Source organism: Saimiri boliviensis, chromosome 19 (assembly GCF_048565385.1).
Source record: "Saimiri boliviensis isolate mSaiBol1 chromosome 19, mSaiBol1.pri, whole genome shotgun sequence".
Classification (NCBI taxonomy): domain Eukaryota; kingdom Metazoa; phylum Chordata; class Mammalia; order Primates; family Cebidae; genus Saimiri; species Saimiri boliviensis.
This window is the reverse complement of record NC_133467.1, coordinates 20,469,668-20,487,899: the sequence shown is the minus strand read 5'-3', so window position 1 is coordinate 20,487,899 and position 18,232 is coordinate 20,469,668. Positions and strand designations below refer to the sequence as shown.

The following is an 18,232-nucleotide window of genomic DNA, read 5'->3' as shown; positions in this document are numbered from 1 at the left end:
AAAATTGTCTCTTTGGAAAATCTTACAAACCACAAATAGAGTTGAAAGAATCCAGTTACAGCAAGCCTGGGTAGAATCTGATAAGAGACAATTGTCTTAATAGAAAATTGCTCTTTCATTTCTCATAATGCATTCCAGAAACCACATATCACAGACAGTGTGACCATTTGACTATTCTGGTTTTTTGGTCTAGTACCTGACTTTGATTCTTGTGCTCAACTTAAGTCCAGCTGAGCATTCTTTGCATTATACTCCTTCCAGTAGAAGTGAGTTCACATCCTTTATTCATGATCCAAGCTACATGTCTTTAATGTTAATGTTTCACATTCACCCTCAGAGATATGTTTCACATGCCTGGTCATACCTTGTTGCCAATTGCTTTTGAGAGAGTTCTTTCTAGCTCATAAGTCTGACAATCAACAGTACAACTTGTTGCTGTGCTCTCTTTATATTAGGAAGAGGCAAGTTCTACATTGTGTAGAAAAATGACATGGGCTTTTAAACGTAAGTGTATGTACACATGTAAGTATAAGTACATCCACTGCCATGAGTGTGTTGGTAGAGCAGGGTTTCTTTGTAGACAACTCTTATTTATACCTGATTGATGATAAGACAGCTGGGGACCTATCAGACCTGTTATTTCTCTTTTTGTTCCTAACTGCTCCCTTCAGAGGAGAAGCAAAGACATGAAATACTGAGTAACCAAGTTAATAGGTTAGAGAAAAAATATGTAGAAAAGAAAGGAAGTCAATTGACTTTGGGCATTCGATGATCCATGATAAGGTCAGTTGAGTTTTAGGAGTCTATGTTGTTTTAACAGCTTAAGGTGTAGGCCTCAGAGATTATCTTTTTTGAGGAGAGAAAGTAGATTTCATGTCAGTATTATCTCTGGCCATCTGGCAGTGGCTGTTTGGAAGATTAGGCTGGGACAAGATCACAAGAGAAAGCCTTGAACAAGTCGTAATCTCTGCCGTGGGTGCAGGAGGGGAGGTTGACGGTATGCTCAGCAGGAATTTGCCATCTCTGACCCAGTCCAATATCCTCACTTCACAAACTAGAAAGTGAGAACCAGGAGAATTTAAGTGATTTGTCCAAGGCCTCACAGCTCTGAAGCAGCTCTGGGACTCCCTGGTGTGCTAACTCCATACCAGCACTTCTTCCATCACACACTCTGCTTTGCACCTGGCCCACATAATTAAGAATATCACACACTATAGTATAGATAAGGTGAGGCTATAACATGACTATGGTAGACTGAGAAAGGGTCCCTAAAAGATGTTCATGTCCTAATCCCCAGAATCTGTTACTGTGTGACTTGCATGATAAAGGAATCTGCGGACGGGATTAAGTTAAGGAATTTGAGATGGGGGATTGTCGTGGGTTAGCCAGGTGGACCCAGTGTAATCACAGGGGTCCTGACAAGAGAGAAGTAGAAGAGTCGGAGTCAGAGAAGGGGACAGGATGATGGAAGGAAGTTGGGGTGATGTAGGGCCAGGAACCAAGGAATGTGGGCATCCTCTTGAAACTACAAAAACTACAAAAACACAAGGAAAAAATGGTTTGCAAGGACGTGGAGCAACCAGAACCCTCATAGACTGCTGCTGGGTAGTCTATGAATTAGTACAATCACTTTGGAACACTATTTGGAAGTATCGATAAAGCTTAATATACCATAAGAACAAAGAATTGCACTGCTGGGCATATATTCAACAAAAATACATATATATGTTCATTAAATCACGTGTACTAGAATTTCGTAACAGGACTATTTGTAACAGTCAAAGACTAAAAATATCCATCAAACAGTAGGTAGATAAATGGAGGAATGAATGAAAGCATATTCTGACAATGGAATATCATACAATGAGACTGAATGATCTTTACTCATATCCAGTAATATAGACGAATGTCACAGACATAATGTTTGTTAAAAGAAGACAGACAAAAAAGTAAATATATTGTGTTATTCCTGTTATACAAAGCATTAGTTGTAGTCATCACTACCATATGCTGTTTAAAGTCAGATAGATATTACTTTTGGTGGATAGTAACTAGGAGGAAAAACGAGGGATCTTTCTAGGCACCTGGCTTACATGGTGTGTTCAATTTGTCGATTTTTATTAAGCTGTATGTTTACTACACGTGTATATTACATTTCAATCAACCTTAAAAATAAACTCAATTAAAGCATTCCTCTGGTTTCCTAACCACTCTCCAGGATAAAATTGATTATCCCTTCTTGGTGTTTAACTTTATCTTGTGCAGCCTCTCTTATGCCATCTGTAATAATGTATTATCAATATGTCTTCTCTTCCAAACTATGAATTCCTTGAAAACTATGGCATTTCTAACTCATTTGAATGTCCTAGCTCATATTAGTAACTAGAAAATGTTTGTTGAGTTGAATGAATGAATAAGTTTCTTCTTTTGCAATTACTTCATGCCTGGTCACTTCAACAAATATTTGATCAATAAATATTTATATGTGATAGGCCTTGTGTTAGGTGTTTGGAATAAAAAGATTTTAAAACACAGTCCTTAGACAAGCATAAACAAATGCCAGTCAGAGTCTAAGAGTTGTATTTAAAAAAAAAAAAAAAAAAAAAAGAAAGAAAGAAAATTCAAGGACTTTCTTTTTACCATTTGGGAAAAAAAAAAAAAAGCGACATCTGCTGGCTTCTTTAGCCATCTAATGGCATTCTCCTTCCTCTCCTTATTATTTTCACATTAATATATTGCATTACACTTTTCTGGGATTATTTTCCTTCATGTTTCCTTCTTAGGATGCTGTAGCTGACCTAAACCTTATACTTTCTTAAACCACTGGCCTTTAAGGGCAGGTCTGCTAAGATAGTGTTTCCAATCTTTCCATTTCAGGACACAGGGAGAAAATGATGTTATTTGTACTGCACACTCGGTCGAATAGGAGAGGCTACTTGAGGTCAGAGGTGAGCAGCCCATATGCTCCCTGATGCTTCAGGTCCTGCCTGGGCTCAGAGGGTTAAGAAGTCAACATCTCATTCTCTATGCACCAGTATTTTACACAACACTTAGTGAGAAGCTTGTTGATATAAGGACATTGATCAGACCATATGACCATAAGGTCAGTATCTATTATCATATTGTCCACTCTGTTGATGATGGCCACAGATACCAGCAGCCATACTTCCAACCATTACCCTTGGCCTCTCTCCGTTCCAGCCAGCTGGCTGATAACACAGACTCAGTTCAGATTCTAGCCTTGTAAAGAGATCTATGCCTATCTCTTTCATTTGGAGGCCTTTTTACCAGTGTCTATTGACAGGTAAATGGCATATGCCCATGAAACAGATACCTTTTCTCTGAAGTCTCCTGGCTTCCCATTCTCCTGGCCTGTGCCTTATTGAATGAGAGCTGTCAGGACTAAAGTTGCACCTCAGAAGTTGTGTGTCTGACAAGTCACTGCTGACTGTGGCAGAAACGCCTTTCAAGCACTTAAAACTTAAACATTTCCTCCCACTACGTGTGGGCTGCAATAGTTAAGCATGTTGTTAAAATAAATATGACAATTTTGAAGATCAAAGATTGCCTTCAAAAGGGATATGGTTAATTCCACTTACCATGCTTGATCTATATCAAAGAAAGCCAGAAATTCTGAGACTGGTTGTAAAGATCCAACTTGTTGCTTTTATAACCGTGGCTTTTACCATTGAATTACAAAAGGTGGATAGCTGGGGATAGCAGACTCAGCTATGGTACTGCCAGTGACAGAAACAGGAAGAGGTCCGAAGAAATAGAAAAGAACTTAAGAAGCTATGCTAAGGGGCCCCTTGTAGAAAAGAAACTTCAGAGCAGGACTCACTGGGCGGGCAAGGAACCCATTTGTGAGAAATTAGGGGGTGGAAGGGAAGTAATAACCCACATAAATTATTAAAGTCATCACGTGAGCAGGAACAAGGCTGCAAGAATAGCTGCGAGGCAACACTTGCCTCCGCTCTGCATTGCTGATAGGCAAAGGGGGCATTTCACAAGGCCGCTGAGATGAGGTGCCTGAACAGCCCTATAACGGAAAATTGGCAGGGAAAGTGAAGGGGCTAGCCAAACTAACCATGGGGCAACAGTCCTGGAAAGACAGAGAGATAAAGAAAATGATGTGTACTAGAACTCATCTCAGACAGCTTACTGAATGTGGTTACAAGGAATAATTTGATAACTTCTTGTGAAGGAGGAAATGGAAGGTGAAATCCCCTTAAAAGCATGCTTGAATAACACCAGATGTTTGTAAGACTGCCTTATAAGATAGGTGGGTCAAGATGACTGCAGGGCTTTTGATCTGCTGAGTGGATCTACAAATTTGGACCAGAGCAGAATTGCTCGGAATGACAGAGAAGCAGCAGACCTCTGCTGTAGAGACCCTGCCTTTCTGCCCGTCTTCAACACATCACTGAGCCACTCTTCAAGAGTATGACCAACAGCTTATAGGTGGGAGGATAACCTGAGGTCAGGAGTTCAAGACCAGCCGAAACCCCATCTCTACTACAATAGAAAAATTAGCTAAACGTGGTGGTGCATGCCTGTAATCCCAGCTACTCAGGGGGCTGAGGCAGGAGAATCACCTGAACCAGGAAGGCAGAGGTTGCAGTGAGCTAACACCAGTGCACTCTAGTCTGGGTGACAAAACAAGACACCATCTTGAAAAAAAAAAAAGAATAGGTACCACTTTCTTTTTTTTTTTTCAAACAAAGAGATAACAGAAGTTTAATTGTTGAAAGGATGGTTGAGACATATATTTACCATGTCACCAGAGCACTGATTCTCACTTTCCTTGGGTCTGTGGACTCACTGTTGTGAATATGGTCAAGCTACAAACCTACTTATCAGAAAGGTGTCCCCAAAAGCAAAAGTTTACATATAATTTCAGGAGATTCACAAATACTCCAAAGGAGTATTAAGGATCCTAAATTAAAGGCTCTAACTGTAGAAAAGTTTCACATGCCTAGTGCCTAGGGAGCCATGACAATTCATGCTGGATGTCTGGATACAATCCTAGAACTTAGTCTCGATCAATTCTAAGAGGGCCATACAAAGGAATGCCTCTGACAGGTGGCTAACACGTCCATTTGCACTCTTGGAGTATTTTATCACATGCCATGAGGAAATTCAGTCTTCTTTGGCTTAATTTCTGTGTAAGGATGAGAATGGCAGATAAGTTAAATACCTAAATACTAGTTTTTTTCTCATCATCAATACATTCAAGTCCTATTTAGAAATGCAATTTTAAGAGTTTATAACAAAGAAAGCCTTTGTTAATAGGCTGTTAAGGAAAGTTTCAGTGTTTTCTTGTTTTAAAAAGTGCTTTATTGACCTCAGTGACAAACACGGCTTCATCTAGCTGAAATTATGATTCACATCAACATGATGACAGTTGTGTGTACAATTCATATTGCATTCATACTGTATACCTTCTTATTTGTAGTCCGGAAGAATGGCTGTTGCTGTTTCCGTCTTTATCCAGAGTCTTTTTGGTAGCTTTTAATTCTTCTGCTTTTCTACCTTCTGTTTCTCTGGCTAGGCTTGGTATTTTCAAACTTTAGTTATTTAGTTGGCTTTTGCCTCCACCCTTCCCACTAATGCCTCCAATTCACGCTCTAAGTCATCTTTCAGTTCAATAGTTGGCAACTCCTGCATAAGTTTTGCAAACTACTGGTGATCAAACCTCCTATGTCCAAATCCATCCTGTAAAGTCTGTAAGACTTCTCACAACCCCTTATTAGTTCTGTCACAGGTGGGAGGCTTTGCTGATTTCTTGCTTTTAACACGTCGTGAAGATGCTTGCTTTGCCAAAGGAACACTACTGACAACTGCACAAAGCTTCACTGTGTTGCTTCATTAGGTGCAATGCAAGACAAGCTGAATGTTGGCAGCCAGCATGGCCAGGACTTGTGGACTTCAGCTACAAATGGCATATCACTCAAACTTAATCTACTGGTGTACCAAAATCGTTCCTAAAACTTAATTTTTCTGGTGGTTTTGACCTTTTTAAAAATCCTTCTTGCACTGGGAGCATATGGACTTGCCTTATCTTTAAAGGTAAGCCTATTTGTTTCTAGACCATTCTGTAACTCAGCTGCCTTAGTTTGTATGTGTTTCCTTTCCTGTTCTTCTTCAAAGAGTTTTGCTTCCAACTCTTGCATTTTTTTTTTCTGCAAGGGTAAGTTTGTTATACTCCTATTCAAGAAGATCCAGGTTTTCATGTTGGCTCCAAACATGTCTTTGATCGTGTTGTCGTTCTCTTTCTAGGGAAACCTGTTTCTCTAAGACACATGTCCTCTCCATCACACATGCTTTATCATATTTCACATGTATTCCCATTGTTTTTCTAAAAGATTACATTTATTTTCTGCAGCTAAAAACTGAGATGTCAGTTCTTGATTGTGCTTTGATGCCTCATTCTTTGAATTCTCCCTTTCCTCTATCTCTTCATTCTGTACTTTCTTGGATTGAGTTGTTTCTCTGGACAAGGTTTTCACACTTTCTTCTGCTGAATCCTCAAGTTCTAAGCATCAAATCTTACCTTGAAGATTCTTAAGAGCAGAAAATATAGCTCTGCCTCTGCTGTTGCTTTCTGGATAGGCAAGTGTAGGCTTATTTGGGGAGTGTCATAAATCATTATTAAGGAAAGGCTTATCAGATGGATATACTACATCTGATAAGATGAAGAATGGTGAACCATACTTCCTTGAGGCCTTGATGATTCGGCTAAGATGTTCAAGAACTGAGAACCAGAAGCAGCATTGACCAACGCCACCCAGGGAGCCTCTACAGGTCCGAGAAGATCTGAGTTCTCATATTCTCCTTCACAACTCAGGAGCTGCCCACCAGGGGGTACTCTAAGCTGAAACCCTCATGGAAAGGGGGAAAATGCTAGTGCTGGGTTTAGAAACCCCTGCCACACACCCATGCCACTTTTAAGTCTGTTGGGGACAACCATATAACTCAATCTGGCCTTAATCATAAATTTTGTGACCATGTGAAAGCCAACCATTTTTTGAAGGACAATTTGGTAATAAATAGAAATGTTTAAGCCCCAAACCTTTGATCCAGAAATTTAATTCCTAGGACTCTGATCTCCAGAAACACTCATGAATGTGTACAAAGATGTTTTTGGGCCGGGTGCGGTGGCTCAAGCCTGTAATCCCAGCACTTTGGGAGGCCGAGGCGGGTGGATCACGAGGTCGAGATCAAGACCATCCTGGTCAACATGGTGAAACCCCGTCTCTACTAAAAATACAAAAAATTAGCTGGGCATGGTGGCGAGTGTCTGTAATCCCAGCTACTCAGGAGGCTGAGGCAGGAGAATTGCATGAACCCAGGAGGTGGAGGTTGTGGTGAGCCAAGATCGCGCCATTGCAATCCAGCCTGGGTAACAAGAGCGAAACTCCGTCTCAGAAAAAGAAAAAAAAAAAAAAAAAATATATATATATATATATATATATATGTATATATATATATATATACATATATATATATATACATATATATATATATACATATATATTTTTTTTGAGGATTTCAGCTTAGCATTGTTGATAATAAGGAAAGAGTAAAAATATTCTAAATGTCTACAGGGGATTCACTTAATTATACTAGATCTACATTTTGCATTTCTCAAGAAGAATAGGTATATATATGTATTGATGTGGAATAGGGTTCATAACATATTGTTCAAAGAAATAAAAAGATTAAAAAATTGTATTTTATCATCTTGTTTTTGTTATAAGTTTATTTTTTAACTTTAAATAGACATGCATACATATATGTTGGGATATATGTATATAGATACACACATATATATTCACAGATATAAATTTGTATATGCATAGAAAATGTGTGGTGGAAAAACTCACACCAAATAATAAGCAATGGTTTCCTCTGGGGAACTGGGTGGTATTTTCACTATGTCACTTCTGTATTATTTCAATGTTTTAATAGTTTGCACTATCTTTGTAATTAAAAAAAAATCAACAAAAATACTTAAGAGAGTTGAAACTATGTTGCATGTATTTTGTTATTCAATCAGGATTGCATTACAATTAGACTAATCATATTGCTTTAAAGTGTGAAAAAACAGTGTTCAGTATTCTTTGGTCTCTCCCACTCTACAACAAATAGAGGGAAATGGCAACATCACATCACTATTATACCACTAACTGTTCAAGGGGATCTAAATGTCATATCAGGCAGGGCGGGAGTCAAGTTTATATAAGCTGTGATTTTAATTACACAATTTTAAGGAAAAAAATGTAAAATTAAGAATATAAAATTAAATATTTAGAAAAAGAAATTACAAAAAAAAAATAAGTTCAAGAAAGCTAACAAGCAGGGCACAGCGGCTCATGCCTCTAACCCCAGCTACTCAGGAGGCTGAGCCCAGGAATGGAGGCTGTAGTGAGCTATGATGGCGCCACTGCACTCCAGCCTGGAAAACAGAGTGAGACACTGTCTCAGAAAAAAAGAAAATAGAATGCCTCATTCTCAGGTGAGAAGTGACTTGGCAAAAAAGAAAACAACACAAGCTGACAAACACAACAATGACATAATCCAGAAAAATAACAACTTTAATAAAAGTTATTTTCAGAGCAGAAAATATAGCTCTGCTGTTGCTTTTCTTAAGACTTTTTGGCTGGATGCTCTTGAACAAGAATTTGTAGTATCATTTTCTGCAGAGGAAACATTATTTGGTGTTTCCTCTAGCAGCATATATGGAAATACGTTTTTTATTATTGACTGCGTCAAAAGTTTTTTTTTTCTTCAAAATTCATTATTGGTAATGACATGCAAAATGTTTACGATCATTGTCCTATAATGAGGAAAAATTCTATCAAGTGTCTTTCATATGTGAACTGTAAAATTTCAGGGCACTTCAAGTTTCTTGTAGAGTGAGTAATCTTAAACCATCATTCATTAAGATCATTCATTAACTGATTTGTCGTAAGTGTCTTTATTGTAGCAGCATTTTGTGAGTTTTAAATTATTTTCTGTTTCTATTTTGTGTCAAATCAGTAAGAAATTTATTTTCTAGTTATGTTTGACTAATTAATTCTTAATTAATTTAATCATCAAACATGCTAAGAGTTGATCATTACTTCTGATGAAATTTACCTCTCTCTATTAATGACATAACTAGGTCTTGGGTTAAATGTTTTGGGGTATGATCTGCATGATCTCTCATATGGAACCACCAAACTTCGTCAGGACAAGGTTCATCAAATACACTAAGATCTTGCATAGTATATTGGTATGCATAAGATATGCAAGTTTATACATATGTAGATGCCTTATTTGTAATACTGCTTATGACTTACATCTTATACAGGCAATAGCAAATGCTGGCAAGGATGTGAAGAAAAGAGAACCCTCATACACTATTGGTGGGAATGTAATTTAGTAAAACCATTATGGAAGACAGTTTAGAGGTTCCTCAAAACACTAAAAATTGAGCTACAATATGATCCAGCAATGCAACTCCTAGTATACACCCAGAATAAATAAAATGAGTATATAGAAGAGATATCTGCATCCCCGTGTTTGTTGCAGCACCATTCACAATAGTCAAGATTTAGAAGCCACCTAATGTCTATCAACAGATGAATGGATAAAGAAGATGTGGTATTAATACATATCCACAATGGAGTACTATTTGGCCATTAAAAAAGAATGAAATCCTGTCATTTGCAACAACACAGATGGAAGTGAAATAAGCCAGGCACAGAAGGACAAACATTGCATGTTCTCACTTATCTGTGGGAGCTAAAAATTAAAATAATTGAATTCATGGAGATAGAGTGGAAGGATGGTTACCAGAGGCTGGGGAGGGAAGCCCAGGGGGCAAAGGTTGAAGGAGAAAGGGGGATGGCTAATGGGTACAAAAAAAGAGTTAGAAAAAAACAAATAAGACCCAGTATTTGATAGCACCACAGGGAAAATACAGTAAAAAATAATTTAATTGTTCAGTCTAAAATAACCAAAGGAGTATAATTGAATTATGTGAAATAAAAAGGATGAATACTCGAGGTCATGGATACCCTATTTACCCAGATGTGATTACCATGCACTGTATGCCTGTATCAAAATATCTCATGCAACCGACAAATAGATACACTGTGTATGCACAAAAATTAAAACTTAAAATACATATAGTCCTATAAACACAAGAATTCTCATCAATTTGATTTTACACAATTTTCTTTGAAAACGATATGATGCAGTATAACTATATAGGCTTCCTAACAAACAAATTCCCAACATAAGAGAATTGCCATTTTCAAGATCTCTGTATTGTGGGCCCTCGCTTTACAGAGGCTACTTCTAAGCCCCTGGGAGGGGCCACAGCATGAGTACACATGATTATCCCTGTATCCAATTTGGAAAAGTAAGATAATTTTACCACAAACGTTTAACAACACTGTGTCTTTCCATACTGACTTCTCCATCACACTTCCCTTCATGTTAGGATAATGTTAACAGTGGGCATTTCTGAGACCTGAATCATTCCAAGAACTAAACCCTTTGCTACAATTCCACACTCTCACAACTGCAAAGACTTTCCACAGACTAGCTTCCGGCTAGTTCATTTCCTGTTCCCTTCCATGGATCAACATTTGTATATTTTACCATAGCATACATTCATCTGACAGTACAGCCTCCAAACCAATCTCTTTGTGTTACTGTGCCAGATGAATCAGCACAGAGGATTCCATTTTCTAGAAACGATTCCTATGCAAGAACATGCAGTAATAATTCAGTACACATGGAAATGACAGTAAAATACATAAACACCTCCCACTAAACCTAAATTAAATGAATCCTCAACTTAACCTCCCAAAAATGCCCACTTCCAACCCCACCAACAGAAAGGACTTTTGACAGAGGAGACGTTGTGGTGTTAAGAGTCATGGATCTTATAGAGCAAAAATATCTTCTTTTTGCACATTTTGCAAAAACATAAGATCATGTGAACCCACTGCCAGTGTCCCTCTAAGGAGCTCACGCCATGAAGGACCCTGAAGTTCAAGCTTCTTTAACTTCATGGAAAATCTGCATCTGAACATAAGACCCTGCTTAGGAGGAGACTCAGGGAAAAGGATCATCAGAACTGTCCCACAATTCCCCAATGAAACAAAACCCTAATGTGGCCTATGAGGGTCTGCCTCGTTGACCTCCACCTGTCTCTTCAGCATCTCAGATGACGGAAGCCAACCCTCTCTGTGCTTGGTCCCTCTGGCTTTCTGTTTCTCCTGCATGCACTCCTCCCTCAATGAGTACTTTCCTACATGGTGGTTCTCAACACTGACTATCCAATAGAACCTTCTAGGGATGTTTTATGAATACCTATGCCTGGGCCCCAAGCCTACTAAATCAGAATCCCTGGGACCCCAGGCATGCATATTGAAAAGTCTCCCCCAGGGGATTCCAGTGTGCAGCTAGGGCTAGGACTTTTAACCTACAGTGTTCCTTTTCAAATACCTGACCGATTCTTGTTCGTTTTTACATCCCGCAGTGATCAGCATCTCCTGAGGTGGACCCTTCCCTGCCCACCTGGACTATGTCATATCTACCATATCACCTACCCTCAGAGCCACCACGCACCACTCCTTCATGATTGTAATAGCTAGCACTTATCAAGGCCTTAATATGTGTGGGGCACCATTCTAAGGGATTTACTGTTTTCACAAGAGGAAAAAAAAGTGTCTCCAAACTAAGAAGTGAGCAACTGCAGATTCCGCATCTTTTCAGAGGCAATTATCTTTTTAAAATACAAACTTAAGGTCTGGTATGCTGCTTGGGATCCCTATGTGACACTGTTTCATGCTTTCATCTTAGTTATCCCTAACATAGGTTGGGGGATGAAATCTCGTCATTCCAATTACTAGGTGCAGGAGGTCAGGAGAGGGGGGATCTAATTAGCTGCTAGTGAGGAGAAGCCAAGGACGTAACTAAACATCTTACAGTGTTGCCAAACATCTTATACACGCTGACACAACAAAGAATTCTCTGCCCAAAACAGCAATAGGGTGCTGAGGCTAAAAAAACTCTATCTACATAAATAAAGGTGCATTGTTCAGTACAGAGAAATAGGACTTTACATCAGTAATGTTTATTGAGTAGAGGTAGGAGACCCACCAAGTTTCATGAATAGCTTCTTCAGTGAGGAATCGTTTAAACCCAGATTAATTAACATTTTTAAAGTTTTACATTTTCATACTAACAAACAAAAAGGAGAGCAAAAACAAAAAATCTGATTTGTCTGTCTTTGGTTTGTATAGCTTGGGCTTCATTCATTCACAATGGTGACGTTACGTCACTCCCTTTTCAAATTCTGGTAAGAGACAGTGTGGTTTTTGGAATAACTGTTCGAACATTAAACCAGTTATTTTCAGGAAGAATGGAACAATGCTCTGAATAGGAAAATCTTGAATTCCGACATCGAACCAAGCAATTTAATCATACTGTAGATCAATTTTTTTCCAGATCAACAGCGTTAAAACAGATGCTTCAAAGAGGCAACTGTGGAGAAAACCAGGGACCGGGACCACAGGGTCAGAAACTCAAGTCCTCGTTCAATCACTTCCCAGCTATGTCGTCATAAGCAAGTTATTTGCCCCTTCAGAACTGCGTTTCCAATTGTATAAAATGAGGATCAAAATGCCTACCACTCAGGACTAATTTAAGCATTTAATGAGGTGATATTAAATCAACTGGCACATAGTAGAAAGATTGCAGATGACAAGTTATGTTGTTATCATAATCATGACCATTATCATCAACCTCTTTACCCCCCATTTTCTGGTAGGAGTGGGGATACTAGCTACTTAATGTACATCAAAGGGAGAAGAAACGAGTTGATGCATTTGGCACTGCTTACACATAACTGGCTTTCAGTGCATTCATTCATTCACTGAATAAATATTTACTGCATGCTAAAGGGTGTGAGGAACTGCTCCATCATGTCAACTCTAAAAGTGCACGGAGTGCAAGAGCTGTGGAGGCATAGCTACCTCCACCAAGATTTAAAAGGATGCCTCAGAAAGCCTCATACCCAGGCAGAGAATGGCTACCACAGCAATCCCCCATCAAGGCAATGCCCAGTAAAGTTGTGGGGTCAGAGCCACTGCAGAGAGCCCTTATTAAGGCCATGCCTAGTTGAGTCATGGGAGTGGGGCCACAGCAGAGTCCCATTAGGTCAATGTCCAGAGAACCATGGGGTTGGGGCCACTACAGAGAGCCCCCAATGAGGCAATGCTTAGTGGGATCAGGCCTGCCCCTGAGACCCACAGAGCCATCAGCATTGCAACATCAGCCTGAGAGAGCTGCAGGCACCTGACTCCAAATCCTGAGAGCAGCTGTGTGGGCTGCACCCTGTGAAGTTATGGGATGGAGCTGCCTGAAGCCTTGGGAGCCCAACCCCCACCCTAGTGTGTCCAGAAGGCAGGATATGGAGTCAATGACTATTCTCAAGCCTCAAGATTTAAAGTTTGTCTCATTGGGTTTTCAACTTATTTGGGATCTATTACTCTTCCCTTCTCTCCTATCTCTTTCCTTGGAAATGGAAATGTCTGTCCTACTTGTATTTTGGAAACACGTAACTTGTTTGATTTCACAGGTTTACAACTGGAAAGAAATTTGCCTCAGAATGAAACACACCTTTGATTCTCAGCCTTGTTTGATATTGATGATACTTAGATGAGAATCTGGACTTTAGACTTTTGTATTGGTGCTGGAATGAGTTAAGACATTTGAGCTATTGGGAAGGAATGAAGGTATTTTGTATGTAAGATGGCAATGAATTTTGGAGAACCAGCAATGAAATGCTATGACTTACATGTTTGTATTCCCTTCAAAATTCATGTTGAAACTGAATCTCCAATGCAACAGTATTAAAAGATGGAACCTTTAGGAGGTGATTAGGCAATGAGGGCTCTACCATCTTGGATGGGACTAATACCTTATAAAAAGGCTGGAGGGAATGGACAGCCTGTCCTCCATGTGAGGACACAGCATTCAAGGTACCAAATTTCTATTATTTATAAGCTACCCAGTAGTAGGTTTCGTTATAGAAGCACAGGTGGACTAAGACGGGGGAATACACTCATGTTTTTTAAAGACAGGTTGAGTTAAGAGATTCCTTCCTGAAACTGATCATGTTAAGTGAGATCATTGCCAGTAGAAGAGGCTCCCCCACCCCACAGCAGCACAGCCTTCCCACCTGCAGTACAAGTGGCCTCCCAACAACCAGTGGCAGCACTTACTCACCCCAGTGGGAGTGGCCTCTCCACCCTATCCAAAGGGATTAACCCTGAATTTCCTACGAAGTTGTTATGTCCCCACCCCAGGCAACTGCTTTGAAGACTGCTGATTCACCTCAGGACCTACCTTTACCACCTCTCTTTGCTTGTACACTTATAACTAGATTTGTCCCAGCAGGCCCTGAAAGGTGAGGTACAAAGATGTGTGACCCAAGAGGAGGTGTGCTACACTCCAAAACAACTATGTGAGTTTTCTCATTTATACAGTCATAAATCTGGGGAACAGAGTGGAAATGCAAATTAAAGGTTTGAAGCCAAGCACGGTGGCTAACGCCTGTAATCCCAGCACTCCGGGAGGCTGATGCAGAAGGATCACTAGATCCCAGGAATGTGAGACCAGGCTGGGCAACAAAGTGAGACCCCATCCCTATGAAAAAATTTTAAAAATTAGCCAGCATGATGACACCTATCTGTGGTCCCAGCTACTCAGGAGGCTGAGGCAGGAGAGTCATCAGAGCCTGGGAGGTCAAGGCTGCAGGAAGCTATGTTCATGCCACTGCACTCCAGCCTGGGCAACAGAGTAAGACCCTGCCTCAATACAAAAAAATAAGGTTTGGGGAAATGGACACAGGAACATAAAGTTTAATCCAATCAAGTTTATTGATATGGGCTCACTAAGCATAAATTCTGCATTAAGTGTTGAGTTCAAGGAGTCAGAAAGGGCTCTACATTTTTGTTGATCGGCTGAAACATGGACCAAAAGTTGGCCCACAGTGAATTAATTTCTATATCACATCTGCATTGGTTTAATGTAGAGGAAGAGATTCAAGGGTTTAGGGAAATTGAAAACTTAGAGTGGATTTGTCATCTAAGGGCAGCTCATTCATATGGGGAGGGTCCAGAAGATAGACCTTTCACCAGTATTATGAGAAATGAATTTGTGAGAGGAGCCCTAGCATCCCAAGAGCCTTGTGATTGCTCTTCTCTGCAGGCCACACCTCACAATGGAAAGTGCAGTCACAGAGTTGAAAGTTATATGCAATGAGAGGAACTGGATCCTGGATGGCAGAGGCCAAGCAGCAACACTTAACTGTCAAAGACAAGGTGGGCGTGGTTGCCACCATGGACAGCAGAGTCACAGCCGCATGCTGAATAGTCTGACTCATAAACCTACAGCAATGGCTGGCTGATCACAGTGTTTCTAGAAGTAAAATAGGTAATAAACCTAGTAAATTCTTAGCTGATTTGGAGAAGCAGAAAAGTTCTCGGTTAAGTGAAAAAAATCTAACTTGTATCATAAAAACAGAGAGCCAAAGCCTCCCAATCAATTTCCAGACAAGATCATTTACAATTCCTTGATTGAAGGGGAGGTCAGGTCCCTTTGAAGAAGAATCGTATTCACTACTTAAAAGTTGAGTTAATACACCTCCCTGCCTTACCCAAAGGGACCTATGACTTTATACCAGAGTAACTCTACAATGGGGAAAAGGAAATAATCAGACCTTTTCAGAACTACTAGACCCTGGCTCTGAACTGACACTAATTCCAGGAGACCCAAATGTCACTGTGGCCCTCCAACCAGAGTAGCGGATTATGAAAGTCAGGTGATCAGTAGAGTTTAGCTCACATTCATCTCATAGTGGGCCCTGAACTATTTCAGTGGGTCCTTGAACCCATTCTGTGGTTATGTCCCCAGTTTTGGAACTTCAAGCAATGCAACTCACTGTCCACTTTGCTTGGGAGGAGAAATGGCCAGACATAGAAGTATGCATTTGTTCATGAGCTATGGCCAGTGGTTTAGCTGAAAGGTCAGTGACTTGAAAAACGATGTTAGAAAATTGATGACAAAGATGTTTAAAGAAGCAGTCTATTAACAGACTTCTCTGTATGGACAAAAAAATGTGAACATATTTGTGTCCATGTGAATGTTCACCAAAGGGTGACCATAGCAGAGTAGTATTTTAATAATCAAATGGATAAGGTGACCTGTTCTGTGGATACCAGTCAGCCTCTTTCCCCAGCGACCCCTGTCATCACCCAGTGGGCTTATAAACAAGGTGGCTATGGTGGCAGGCATAGAGGTTATGCAAAGACTCAGCAACATAGACTTCGACTCATCAACACTGACCTGGCTACAGCTACCACTGAGTGTCCATACTAATACAAATAGTTGATTAATAAGGAAGAAAGCTTTTCCTTAGAATGCCAACTAATTAAATGCAGAATTGATAATTAAATTAAAAAATCGCTACTTGGCAACCACCATAATAATATCATTTCAGACAAGAAATATCAGTGGATACTAAAACTAATGGGTGAATTTAATGCAAAATGGTATAATTTTTTTTTTTGAGACAGGGTCTCACTCCTCTCACCTAGGCTGAAGTGCAGTAGCTGGATCACTGTGGCCTCAACTTCTCATGCCCAAGTGATTCTTCCACCTCAGCCTCCTGAACAGCTGGGACTATAGGCATGCACCACTACACCCAGCTAAACTTTGTATTTTTAGTAGAGATGGAGGGGTTCACCATGTTGCCCAGGTTGGTCTCAAACTCCTGGCCTCAAATGATCCACCCTCCTCGGCCTCAGAAAGAGCTGGGATTACAGGGATGAGCCATTGTGCCCAGCCAGAATGGGATATTTAAATAGTCTCAAACTACCTTCCATAAAATACTTACTAATTATAAAAAATAATAATAATTTTACAGTAAGGAAGACTGGCAGACACCTCTTAAGAGATCAAAGTGAACATCATCATCAATAAGACAAACTGAAATTGTCTTATTGACAATTTCAAAAACAAAAAGCATTATCTGACTCTAATTCTGAGGAAATATGAGACAAACTCAAATTAAGGGCCATTCCACAAAATAACGGTAATTGAATACAGTGTGAAGGTCATAGAATGAAGGAGAGCCTGAGAACTCCCCCACTCTGAAAAGGATTAAAGAGGCACAACAACCAAATGCAGAGCTCAATCCTAGACCTCTGTGATAATCACATTCATTGCAACAGGTGGGGAAACTTGAATGGCGTCTACAAGTTTGATGTTAGTAATGTATTCATGTTATTAAGACTTTTCTGATTTGGGTAGTTGTATCATTGTTATATAGAAGAATGTCCTTGGGTGCAGGAATGATACACTCCAATATTAAAGTGATGTGGCATCATGCCAATAATTTCCTCTCCAACAGTTGGGGGAAACAAAGTCATTATTATACTATTCTTGCCAGTTTTCTTTAAGACTGAAATTATTTCAAAGTAAGAAGGAAAAATTAAAGTTATCAATAAGATAAATTGAAGTCATCCAACTTTTTTAGGTAAAACTCAAGACTACAGAATTTAAAACTGAACTATTGTGTACTCTCTGAAGGACAATTTGCTTTTAGCAATTCATAAGATTTAAAAATCAAGTATTACTTCTGGCATACAAATATGACTCCCAGACGCAAAGCTAATCTACAGTGTGAGAAGTGCAGACGCTGGTTACGCCGGTAGGAGGATGAGGAGAAGTGGCGGCTGGAGATAAGCCCTGGGGAGTTCCTGCCACTCTCCATGCTTCCTGATCTAGGCCCTGGGTGCGGTGGGTGGAGGGTGGGGGGTGTCCTTTATGTACATGCACACCCTCCTGCTGCACTAAGGGTTTGCACTCTTTTCTGGATACATATTACAGTTCAATAAAATGTAAACTTAAATTTTAAAAAATAAATTTAAAAACAAGTGCAGTGACTCATGCCTGTAATCCCAGCACTTTAGAAGGCCAGGGTGGATGGATTGCTTGTGCCCAGGAGTTCGAGACCAGCCTGGGCAACATAGTGAGACCTCATCTCCACAAAAAAAATCAAAACATGAGGTGGGAGGATCACTTGAGCCTTGGAAGTTGAGGCCACAGTGAGCCATGATTGCACCACTGCACTCCAGCCTGAGTTACAGAGTGGGACACTGCC

General features: G+C 39.9%; 1 pseudogene; it reads right to left on the bottom strand.

Annotated features, from left to right (window-relative positions):
• Positions 1–5,428: 5,428 nt before the first annotated feature.
• LOC101054042 (centrosomal protein of 57 kDa-like) lies at positions 5,429–17,842 on the bottom strand (annotated as a pseudogene).
• Positions 17,843–18,232: the final 390 nt, after the last annotated feature.